This window comes from Phodopus roborovskii, unplaced genomic scaffold, assembly GCF_943737965.1.
Source record: "Phodopus roborovskii unplaced genomic scaffold, PHOROB, whole genome shotgun sequence".
Lineage (NCBI taxonomy): Eukaryota > Metazoa > Chordata > Mammalia > Rodentia > Cricetidae > Phodopus > Phodopus roborovskii.
Window position 1 is genome coordinate 21,604,949 of NW_026126588.1, and position 13,171 is coordinate 21,618,119.

Below are 13,171 nucleotides of genomic sequence, written 5' to 3' on the forward strand. Positions count from 1 at the left end.
TGAACCCAAAGGTGAGAAATGAATGGCTTGGTCCCAACCCGCTGAGCTCTGGGAGCACTCTGGGAGCAAGAGACACTCCAGGTTTTAAGGGCAACAATGTTACATGTTTCCAGTCCAGCTCAAGGTGGGTAACAGTTTTAACACAAGTTTGTGCCAGTGTAGATTATGCCATCTTTCCAACGCAGGCTCCTTAGCAGTTTCTTTCATAAGTAATGTGGATCAGAGTTCCTAAAAAGAAGCTATGCCTGCAAAGCCCGGCTGATTGAAATCACAGTAAAGCGGTTGGGTTACTGCCTGTCCAGAGGCTAATTACATTATCTTGGACTAGTTTTAGCCCCCGAATAAGCCATCCCCTGCCTATTTCTGTGTCAGGGTTAATGTCCTGTGACTAATAGATACAAATTCTTGGAATCTATTAGCTTAAGACTATCAGCTTCCACCAACCCAAACACTGAGCATCTTCTTAGGCTATAGAATAGCTTCGTCCATCTTGCTGTACAGACCTCTCTGATGTACCCAGCAATGTATTTTAAACTGACCTTGACTTATAACCTTGTTCCCTTTAAGGTGACAGCTACAGTTTTTGTGTCAACAGCCGGTGCAGCTGTGGGCTGTGTGGGACAGGAAGTGAGGTGACGGTAGCTCCAAGCTGGAGGCATTGTGAGGTGTCCGTCATTCTCTTCCCCTGTGTCAATTAGAAGCTGAACAAGTACACTCATTTTCTTCCAGTTTTCATCCTTTTTTTTTTATTTTCAAATAGCATGTTTAGGCATAAAGACTTATTAAGTTGCTTGGCTCTTATAACTACTTAATGAAAGGAACTGATGCTACTCTGACCCCCCAACCCCCAGTGTGATACTGAACTCAGGGCCCTGTGCACACTAGGACATCATTGCTCTTCTGCTGACTCTACCCCAGCCCAAGACACTGCTCTGTGTTTCTTTCTTTGAGTTTAATTGCACAGTGGGGGGGGGGGAGACCCAAAAACTGAACCACCAGCTGGCCTGATGGAAATCTCAGACCTCCTGAAATAGTGCTTTGGCTTTCAGGTTTGTACATGGGTCTGAAGCTCTTCTGGTTGGATCCAGATCCTCCCCTGAGAATTGATTACCTCTGGGTCAACTGAGAATCTTGTAGAATATGTCAGGCTGAGACCTGAGGGAACTGTAAAGGTACCGACCTTCCGGAAACCCGTATCCCTTTGCTATCTGTGCTCTCGTGATGTTCTTAGAGAGGCAGTGGCCTTCCTGGGCCTCGGATTCCTTGTCTACTCAGAGGAGCCAGGCCGCGTCCTTGTGGGAATTAAGCGAAAATATGCAGGGTTCCTTGGTGTCTGTGTCTTGCTATTGTCCTCACCGTCAACAGCCTATTTTATTTTGAAATGTTAGCCAGGAAATATTTGCAGCGTGGGTTGAGCTTCTTGGTTTTACCCCTTGTGATTCTCAGCTGGGCCCCATCTGACCTGGGAACTTGTATGTACATCAGTAAGACTTCAGGGGGAAAATTCTTAACAGTGTCTTTTAACATTCTCATTTAGGAAACTTAATGCCACTTTCCTTATGTCTTACGTGGCTGCCATGGCACAGTGCTTCTTATATAAGGAATTTATTCCCGTGTCCTTCCATATTTTTCTTCGCGTGTTAAGAAATATTCATCTCTCTAGGTCATTTTTCCCCGTGTGAGTGGATATGTTTATGATGCAATCAGTGCCAATGTGTTGGAAAAGAATACCTTGGGAATGAATTCTGAGTCGGGTAGGGATGTCCTTCCAATGACATCCATAGCCAACTAGCTATGCTGGCTGGTTTTGTGTTAGCTTGACACAAGCTAGTGTTGTCTGAAAGGAGGGAACCTCAGCTGAAAAATGCCTCCATAAGATCTGGCTATGACTGATGTGGGAGGGCCTAGCCCATCCTGGGGATGGCGGTCCTGGGTTCTATAAGATAGCAGACTGAGCAAGCCACGAGGAGTAAGCCAGTAGACAGCATCCCTCCATGGCATCAGCTCCTGTCCTGTGACTTCCTTCCAGGATCAACAGTGATATGGAAGTGTAAGCCAGATAAACCGTTTCCTCCCCAACTTGCTTTTTGGTCATGGTGTTTCGTCACAGCAATAGAAATCCTAAGACAATATCTTACTCCAAATAGATGCTCTGCCTATGCCTGTGTGGCCCGCTAACCTAACCCTAGATGTATAGGAACATGACTGGGGGTGGGGTGGGGCGGGAAAGTAATCGGAGGGAGCATAACAGACTGAGTACAAACAGTTCGAGAGATGGGTAGAGCGGCTGTTCGCTCATTTGGTAAGGATCAGCCAGATGGGAGGCGGCATTGGTTTCTGACTGATACCTAGAGAGGAGGTGATTTTAACTTGACCTAATGGCAGCCCTGTCAGGGTTGGACCTACTATGGGGGAAACTTGAGGCAGCAGAGCAGCTTAAGGAGAAATGGTTTCTACGGGAGATCACACGCTTTATTTATCAGTGTGCCAGTGGGCGTGTAGGCGCGTAAGAAAGCAATGAAATTCAGCTCCTAAGAGCTCCTGGAGGTCCTTGACGGCTACTCTCTTGGAGTGCCCTCTTTTGAAGACAGCAGGCGTGCCGAGTAAGCACACAAGAATGTGTGCATGGGGGTGGGGGTGGGGTGGCTCAAATGTGTACCCAAATAAAATGACTGCCAAGGGGAGCTCACAGCTGAAGGCTGCGTCACTGGCTGCATGGTGTGAATGAGTGCCCGCTTGCCCTGGGCCTGCAAGAAATCAGGTCAGAGTCAGGAGTCTTTCCGAGGCTGGTCTGAGAAACACTTAATGAGGCTGGCCTTTCCTAGGGAGACAATACTCAGGCATGAGGGAGATTTGTGTTAAGTTATGCAAAATAGGCAGATTTCCCCAGTGCCTCAGATCATATTCCGCTAAGGCAAGGCAAAGAACAAAGGGTACTGAGTGAGTCCCTGAGGCCACGAATAGCTTTGGGCAGCAAAATTTGAGCAAATTAGCTGTCCAGGGGTTTAAGGCCTGCGTTCAGGAGCTCTGTGCCCTCGATTTAAAGGCTCTCTTCTGCTTAGCTCAGTCACAAGCTTCCATCTCCTCTGTGACTTGCTTAGCCCCAACAGCCCATGAACGGGGCTCTATAATCCACACAGCTGCCAAGTCTCAAGTTTCACGGACCAAGACCCTGTGGGTGTGGCTTGTCCATGCCCTACTGTGTATATGACTCAATAGGGGAAGACCTACAAGGCTGGCAGGACTCTAGGCCTGAACTATCCTTCCAGGGCTTGAGCCTGGCCGAGGCTGGATGCATGGAGATTCTTGGACAGCTTTGCACATCATGGACTGCAAGAGGCAACATCCCAACTAGAAGTGTGACATCCTAGGGCCTAAAACTCTCAAGATAGTCAAGGTCCAAGGAGGTAAGGGAAACCCACTTCTCCACTGCACTTGGAACAACGGAGAACTCAGCTACCCCTTCAGCCCCGTGGCAGATCTGTCACCAGGGCTTGTCCTGAGGAGGAATAGCCCGGGCTGACTCCCTGTCACAGCTGGGCAGCCTGGCTAAGGGCTCTGAGCATCAGAGCCTGCTCTACACTTCAGCCCAGCGGCAGAGTCTGGTTGCCTGCACTGCACTCGCACTGAGCTACCCTTGTTCCCCGGATGAGGTTGCCCATGCTCCATTGTCTTCATTACAAGGATCCACACAAGATTAAGGGCACTGTCATCTTAAAAGCCAAACGGTGGCCCAAAAACTCATCGGTGAAGGGAAGGACAAGTGTTCCCCTTGTGCCGGTTAAAAATAGGAGCTGTGGAAAAAGTGTCGGCAAGAGATGGATGCTGTTGAAATGTAGTCACATTTACTGTAAATGGGAGCCCAGGGAAGATCTATGCTAGGCTGGAAAACCCGTGACACAGAAACCCCGCAAGGCCGTTTGCCCGATGGCTCTGTGCTTTCTGACTCAGCATTGCCTATGGAGTGTGCAATGTCTGTCGCCATTTTGCGGGGTCCTGGGCCTGACAGGAGGTGCATGTAAAGACCAAGCTCCCCATGGAGTTCACCCTGAGTCCCAGAATACAACTTCTCCGTGGTTCCTCAGCTGTGAAGCCTTGAAACGGATTTGGACCAGGTAAGGCTTATTATTTCCTTATGAAGCTAATTTGCATTTTTTTCAAATGTTGAAACAATGCACTCTTGTCTAGACTTAAAAAATGTCTATTAAAAAAAAGTAAACATCCTATATCAGCCATAGATAAAACCGGACACACACCTTTCCTTTTAAACTTAAAAAGCATTTTATTAGAGTTTGATAAAAAAGCAAAACCAAGGCAAGCAAATTACGCCTTTTGAGTTAGGGTCTAAGAAAGCAGGCAGGTTAGCAGCTGTGTGGAGACAGGGTGGGGGTGGTAATATTCAGGCATCCGTTCCAGCCTGTGCTGGGGGTCTGGCAGCATTCACCCTCAGCTGCAGCCACTAAGAGCACCACCTGTGCACATTCACCGTGTTCCCTTTTGAAAGGGCCCTGCCCACCTCCCATCCGTCTATTTCTTTCTCTTCCTGTCTCCTTCCTCCCCTTCTTACGATCCCTTTCCCTAATAAAAAAACCCTCTGCGTGAACCCTGTAATACAGCGTCTTTCTGTCCAGCCCTGCTTTTCTTAAATTACAACGGGGGTCTGCGAGCAGCTGTGTGGAGACGGGTTGGTGCCTTCAGTAAGAGTAAGAATGCCCAGGGCATCCGGACCAGCAGGCTCGGGATTCTGGCAAGGACTTAAATAAAGACACAATACAGGGGGAAGGATAAACTGAATGAGCTGGCAACTGCGTAGTCTGTATGTGGGTTTACAGGCAGCTCTCACATTCTCCCAGCCGATAAGGCTCATCGGCGTCTTCTGGACCAGGGTTTACGTTAATGAACATATTTACATTATCACATCTGAAAGTGAGATAGGATCGTACAGGATCAGCCATGTGCTGTATCAGTATAGTCAAGTTATTGGCTTCATAAATGAAAATTGTTGCTCTATGGGAAGCAAATTACTGTAGGTATGCACACAACTTTGCTATGATGGTGTGTTGCACGTTTGTGTTCCTAGCCAATTGCCTTGTTGTTTTTCCTTGGGCATTGTACATAAGGCCGTTTTCTTTCGTACAGGAGTATGTATTGTGCATTGAGTGCACCCACGCATACTTCCTACCGTTCCTTTCCCTAACTCTACCCACTCTTGTTGGTCCCTGTTGATTCATCTCTAGACAGCTATGCGTCTATTAATGCATAAAATCTCGGAATCACCGAGACTGACTTCCTCTACTTAACACAATGAACTCCAACAGTGTCTATTTTCCTACAAACAATAAAAGTTGTCTATTTTTTCTAGCTAAAAAAAATCTTATTACAACGTATCACATTTTTTTAATCCATTCCCCTATGGTTGGTCACCTAGGCTGGTTTCATAAATGGCTACTGTGGACACACGTGCTGGTGTCGCTGGGATATGCCGCCTTGGAGGCCTTTGGCTAAGTGTTTGGGAGTGGTCAGCACGGCTACGTCATCTCTTGGGCCTGTGTACCTTTCTGAAAAGCCTGCCTACTAGCTTCCATGGTGACAGGGTGTGTTTACATCCTCACCAGAAGTGCGTCAGGGTTCCTTTATCTTCACCGACATTTCTGGTTACTTGTTTCTTAATGACTGCCATTCTGTCTGGGATGAAATGGAGTCTCAGACATAATTCTGTTTTGCATTTTTCAGATGGCAAGTGAGCCTCCAGTTTTTTTTAAATATGTTAATTGATGATTTGTATTTCTACTTTTTGGGAACTACTTACAGATTTTCTTAGTCTATCAACTGAGTTATTTGACTGTTCGTTTAGGTTTTGAGTTCTTTATATAGTCTAAATATTATTCCTGTTATGTTCATCTAGCTAGATATTCTCCTAGTCTAAAGGCTATCTCTTTTTTCAATAACTGTTTTCTTATAATTTATTCCTAGGGTAAGAGATAAACGCATGTACTGTTTTTACATCTTATAATGAACATTTTCTCTGACAACATACCACTTCTACACTTCCACAGATACTTTAGTAGGCATTCAACATTGCAGCTCTTCAATGTCTTGCCTTTACACCAATTTTATTTTAATTGACATATAATTGGTGATTTATGTCTCTCTCTATATATATATAAAAACTCTACCATTTAGCTATACCTCCAACCCTAATTTGCATGTCATTTGAAGAACTATTTCTTTTCAAATCATTGTTATTGTGTTCCTTCACTTTTATTGATTTATAACCGTTATTTACACATTAAGGGTACTAGCCCTTTGGCATATGGAATGATAGGAAGCCCCAGAATCTGGTAGCTACTTAGTTCATAATTCTGGATCCCTTTGCAATGCTAGTCTGGCAGCATAAGCCTACGCCGTTTCCTGGAGAACCTCTGGTTTCCACTCCACATTGGAAGGCGAAAGAAACTGGTTTTGTGGTCTGTGAAGGAGGACACCAGCTCTCAGAGCTGGATGCTCTCAGAGCAAGGAGCAAAGGTGGGCAGAGAAACAGCACAGACTCCCTCCAGACCTCTCCTATCTGGACCAGAAGGGGCCACCTGCTTTGGGGATGCTGTCCCCCTTCAGGATCCTTCTAGAAATACATGCCCCCTAAAACCTGGCCGGATCTAGGCCTTAGCCACTCTCAGATCCAATCAAGTCTCAAGTTGTCAACCAGGATTAGTAGTCAGCACAGGTTGTTTATCTTTTTTTTTTTAACCATATGGAAATGATACAAAGTTAAAGGTTTCTCCATTTTCTCTTAAGATGGTAAGATCAGACCTGCCATGCTCGATTCCCAGTTTTCACACTTTGCAATTGTACAAAAATTATTCCTTTATTTTCCCATGCCATTCTGGTTATCAGGTTCAGTGCGGCATTCGTTCCGTCACAGGAAATACTCCTCCACACGCTGTTAAAAACGGGCTTTGGGTTAGAAGGCTGCCCGCTGGAGCCGATGCAAGTGCCCTAGCAAGCATGTTTAAGGTGGGCTGGGCCAAGCTGTGACGTAAGTGAGATGTAGCAAACGCATTTTCAGACAACAGTGAGTTTTGGGGATGTAGCTCCATCGTAAGCTGGGGCCCCCTCTGCGCAGCGTTTACGCAGGCGCAGGTGGAAACGTCCCGTGGTTTTCTCTGCCATTGGAACGCTTGTATTTGCTTGGTTGTGCTTGTGCTGTGAGGACCCCAGGTCTGTTTTGCTCCCCAAATGTTATCTCATTGGGATTTGATTTTCAACATTTGCTTAAAGGAGAAGAGGAAGCAAACACGGGAGGAAAGGGAGATTGAGGGGGCGAGACAAGGTCTCCCTTGCGCATCTCCCTCCCTGACCTTCCTCCCTTGCCGGTGGGGAGGAATACAAGGATGCAAAACAACATGGCTTTGCTCATGGCCTTCCTGGCAATAGTTGCTGCAGATAGACGAGTGAACTAGGGACCAAGTCATCTTCGAAGGGGATGGGAAGGAGGGTAACTCCATGCGTGGAGACCGTTTCCATGGCTCAGCTAACTTTCTCCATGCCTCGGGTCCCTGTGCTGCAGGAGAATGTCAGTGCTGGACTGGCACTGAGGAGAAGCCAGCGCCGCTGGCCTGTAAGCCCACAGAGGGCAGGCGCCGGCCGGCCGGCCATCCAAGTTATCCCATGCTCCTGGCTCGCAGCTGGTTCCCGGAAGGCTTTCCCTACAGTAAAGCAGGAGCCACGCTTTCCGGCCGATCTTGTTGGAGAGAAGTCACCACTAGGTGTCATGATGAGTCAAGTTAAAATCTTAGCGCTGAAAAGTTAAGAGGCTTTTAGCGCATTCAGCCCCACCTTTTAGTAGCACCTGTTGAACTACTAGCCTCTTCTGGCTGAGCCTCCAGGCTTGATAGGAAAACTCAGCCCCGGCAGTGAGGCAAGACCGTGAAGAGACTCAGGATGGTGGAGGAGGCAAAAGCTTCCTGGGGGAGATGCCTTCTGCAGTGTACATCAGGGTGGACAGGGCGTTCAGTCCCCCCACGCCCAATGAGGTGGCAACCTGAAATGCTGTCCAGTGATTGCTCTGCCCCCCGGCTGAGTTTTTCCAACACGGCAGGAAACGGTAGGAGTGGGTGAGGAGTGTGGGTCAGAGGGGTCAGGAGACCAGATTTATGTTTTGAAGAATGGCTTGTTGTTAGCCTAGCCTGGTGGGACAGGCCTGTAGTCTTAGACATTTCCAAAGCTGAGGCAGGAGGGTCTCAAATTCAAGGACAGCCTGGATACAGATATGTTCAAGGCCTGTTTGGACAACATAATGAGACTCTATCTCAAGATAAAACAAGGAAGGACAGGCTTGGAGTTTAAATCATGTTAGAACTCTTGCTGTGTGTGTGTGTGTGTGTGTGTGTGTGTGTGTGTGTGTGTAGCTTTAGGCTCAGTCCCCTGCACTTGAAAGAATCGACTAGACTTTGCCTATTTTATTGAAATATTGCTTTTTTTTGTTTCTTCAATTTTTGTGAATATCTGTAAATTGACCCTAGTACTTCATACATGTTAGACAACTAATCTATCATCATATACATCCTCCTGAAAACTACTTATTTTTAACAAGTAAAGAGATTTGGCCCAGATCTCATGAGCTCCCAGTGTCATCAATTCCTCATGAGGTAACTCAGGGTGCTTGAATGGACCTTCTCAGTCCTGAAGATCTTGCTAGACAGTCAAGTAGGCCCAGTTTGTTTGCTCTTAAATTGTATATATAAATACATACATATGTCATATATAAATATATGGCGTAGAACTCAACACAGGGCCTTTGAGTGTCTACACCCCTAGAATTATGGACCCTCTAAAGCGTACAGGTATGGAGCCTTCACGGTCTGGTGCAGTGTCATCATCATCCATGTTCAAGCAGAAACGCCATCCTCCTTAAACACCCCCAACCCCTCCTTCCTCCCGGCGGTGACAACCACCACCGTACTGGCCATCTCTTTGAATCTGAGGACTCCTAAGTTTAGTCGTGTTGTGTTGAAGACTGGAGATAAGTTCTGAGAAGCACGTAGGAATTTCATCTCCATGTGACTGTCACGGGCTCTACTTGCACACATTAAAGTGGCCACAGTGTCGCCGGGTGATATAATCTTGTGGGACCTCTATCATCTCTGCCGCCCGATGCTGACTGTACATCTCTGTGTTGGTGCGGCTCTCCTTGCTAAGCAGACTTGGACAGGATCTGTCCTTCTGTGGCATATTATCGGGAATCTTACTCAAGCTTCAGCATGCGGTTGATATTCCTCCTTCGTATAGCAATGAGTGCCTATCCATTCATCCATTGGAAGACACTTGGGTAGGTTTCGATTCTTTGCTATTGTGGCTATGAATGGCATGCAGGAGTATCTGTCAGAGGAGCCAGGAAAAGCCTGGGCAGGTAAATGTGCTTGCCACACAAGCCTGGCCACCTGGCTGCATCCCCAGACCCCACAGTGGGAGAAGGAGACAAACGACTCCCGAAAGTTGTCCTCTGACCTCCCTGGGGCATGATGACGGGCACACACCTACACTCACGCATGCACATTGCACCCACACTCAAACATGCATAACGCATACACACAGCTAAATTTTTTCTTTTTTTAGTGTTTTACAAGAGAAATGCCTATTAGAATCCCCATTTTCAACTCTTTTGGGTGGGATCATATGTTCGTTTGGTGGTCCATTTTTGAGTGATTTCCCAGCAGCTTATATACAGAGGGAGCAAATTCAAAAGCACACTGCAGCTTCGGTAAACTTCAGGGCATTACGCTAACAGGGCAGCCACTCACCTCTCAGCGTGGCACCCTGCAACCCGTATTTGATAACTTGACTCCTCCTATTTCAGTCCGAGTTATGCACGACACAGATCCATGAACTGCCATCCACATGGAAACCAGAACCATCCCACCCAGCCCCATCCCACCCAGCCCCATCCCACCCAGAAGAAGCTGTCCCTTGATGTGTTTTCATCAGCTTCATCATTTAAGAATGGTTTATTAAGGCTGGAAAGATGACTCAGTGGTTATTACTCTTGCAGACAATCCAGGGATCCACGTTTGGCTTCTAGCACCTACCGGGTGGCTCATAACCACTCATAACTCTGGTTCCAGGGGTGCCCAGGCCATCTTCTGACATCTGAAGACACCAGGAATGCACATGGGACACATGTATGCATGCAGACAAAACACTCGTGCACATGAAATAAAAGAAAAATAAAAAAGAATGGCCTATTAAAATGTATCCACTTAAGTTGTCTACTATATTAGATACTACATACTACACATTACATTTTATATATTACATATTAATCATGTATTATATATACATATATATTCGTCACTAAACAGTCTCTCATGTCCGTTTGCTTGTTTGAGCTCTATAAATATGAATTCACATCGAAGCCATTCGCAACTCGTTTCTCCCAGGACCCACGTGGTCATGTGTGTCTGGAAGCCTTTCATTTTTCACTGCCCTTCCGAGGCGCAGACCAAATTACTGAGTTTTAGAAGGGGCCATTTGCGTTGTCTCCCATTTGGAAAGCCTTCGCGTAGAGCTGTGATTTGCTACTCAGTTCTGAATCCATGCTTCTCTGTTCTGCTTTGCAGTATTTGGGTGGGACCCCGGAAACTTTTTTAGTCAGATTTGTCACTAGAAGGCTCTGGAGGAACAAGTTCAAAGGAATGAGCTTTGGTTCCTGTGTCTGAGTGTTCCCACAGCCATTTATGGCTTCTACGGAACACATACTGGAGGCGTGTGTGCACTCAAGGACTCTTGGCTGGAGATGCCCCCTGCTTGCTAGTTGTGGCCCTGACTGAGGCCTGGATGCTATCCCAGAGCAGTGAGTACTTTTTCTAGCTGTGTGTCAGCCCTAGCCATGATCGGTCCTTCCTCAGAGGCCTCGGCTGCTCTTCGGAGTTCCCCTCTCCTCAGTAAAGAGCCTTTTGGGAATAGTTACACTTCCTTATGCTGTGTTTATCCCCATTCATATGATTATACCATGTGGTTTTCATGTCCTGTCTGCACCAGGTGAAAGCAATCCCTCCCTGGATCCAGCTGATGAAGCCAAACTTGACAAAGGGGCTGACCTAGGGTGTCAGCCCAGCTCAGGCTGTAGCCTCTGTGCCAATGTCTGGGAAGTGGAGCAGGCCTTTAGGATGGTTTAGCTCCTGAAACTGCCTTGAGGTCTAAGAGCTCAAGAGATACATACTTCTCACTGCCCCGACCTCAGTTGACAGTATAAAAATGATTATCTCCGTATCATTGTTGATGTTTTAGTTATTAAAAATGCTCCCATTTGTCAGGTGTGGTGGCACACACCTTTAATGCCAGCACAGGTAGGGAGAATCTCTGTGAATCCCACTCTTCTCTGGTCCTCACAGAGAGCTCCGAAGTGAGACCTTGTCTCAAAAACAAATCACAACGAAAACAGTAACAAAAATGCTCTCCTTTGTGGCTAGTACTTGCAAATTCATTCATGCAGCGATTCTCATTTGTGGTTACGATTCACACCCCATTGGGCTTGCTCAAATTGTGTGGCACAATTCACTGTGAGGGGCTGGGGTTGAATTAAGAGACACCAGCAAGTGGACCACCAGCTTCAGGCTCCAAACACTTTTGCTAAGGAACATTTCCCAATCAGGAAGAAAGAATCTCCCCTCATTTTGCGTGGGATGATGGGATGTCTCTGTTGGCCTTGGAACATTCCCTAGCCATTTTATTCTCTTTGTTCCTTTTTTGAGACAGGATCTTACGATGTATCCTAAGCTGGCTTTGATTTGTGGCAATCCTCCTGCCTCAGCTGTCCAATGGCTGGGGTTACAGACATATGCCACCATGCTGGGCCCCACAGCATTTTAGAAATGATCTTCCCTGCCCAGGTCCTGATAACCAGCACATCTGCCTCTGTAGAAGCTCTGCCACTGAATTTCTTTCCGCCCAGGGTTAGAATGATGATAACACAAACCTCTTGGGTACCCAATAATAGAAGAGGATGAGGGTCTAGGGGTAGCATAAGAATCTAGCCCGTTGGGAAGTTTTGCCTACAAATATTCTTGAATTAATCCCCTGCACATGAAAATCCCCATCTCAAAGCAGAAACAAAAAGCATCTTCACCAACATGCAAGTTCACATTTGTTGACAGAGGATAGTAGAAAAATATAAGGTCTTATCGACATAATAAGACCTTATAGCTTACCCATTCACTCTCTGTGCTCATTTTGTTCCTGTTTCTGTGATTAAAATATCCGGACAGAAAGCATTTTAGGGGAGGAAGGACCTATGTATGTGCACAGCCTAGGTTACAGTCTACCGTCGTGGAGACGTCAAAGCAGGGTGTTGGATCAGCTAGCCATACATCCACAGTCAAGGGCAGACAAGGATGCAGGATGCATGCATGCTTACTGTTCAGCTCACCTTTGCCACCGAATCCCCTGCCTGTGAGCAGGGTTTCCCACACCAGTTAGTACAATCAGGACAGTTTCCCACAGACCACCCACAGGGAAGTTCACGTAGCCCACCCCTTCTTAGGGGATCCTCTGTTGTCTCTGGTTGGCTAACCACCATACCCCTCTTTGTGTGTGTGTGTGTGTGTTTTAAATATTTTGTAATATCAGAATAGATCCAAAGCTATTGGCTTAAAACAAAAGAAAAAAAAATCAAGCAGACCTTGTTCATTCTTTTGATTTCTTTTCTTTATATTGGAGTTCCATAAAACATTGAATTGACTATCTTGAGTGTTTGCCAAATTATTACTATTTCCCTAAGTCTATTCTTATGCTGGTAGGTTTTGGGAACCTTTTGAATGGGATTGAATAGAATTCTCTTAAATATTATTTTTAAAAAAGAATTTCTAGTTGCTGGTCTATTGGGCAATTTAATATTGACTTTCCCCCCTCCCACCTTTGGGATCTCTCAATATGTAGGCAAGGATGACCTTGAGTTTCTATTCCCACCTTCCTCATGCTTTGATTACAGGAATGTAGGAACGCTATTATTTTAATAGTTTTTATATGAATAACATTCGATTCTGGGAACATGATAGTTGAAAGAAAAGTCTTCCCACATGCAGCATCAGCGGGCTACAAGGACAGTCTGGAGCCCTGTGATGCTTAGGGATGTCCTGGGGGCAGGGAGATGGGAGGTCTCTAGGGATGTGGATGC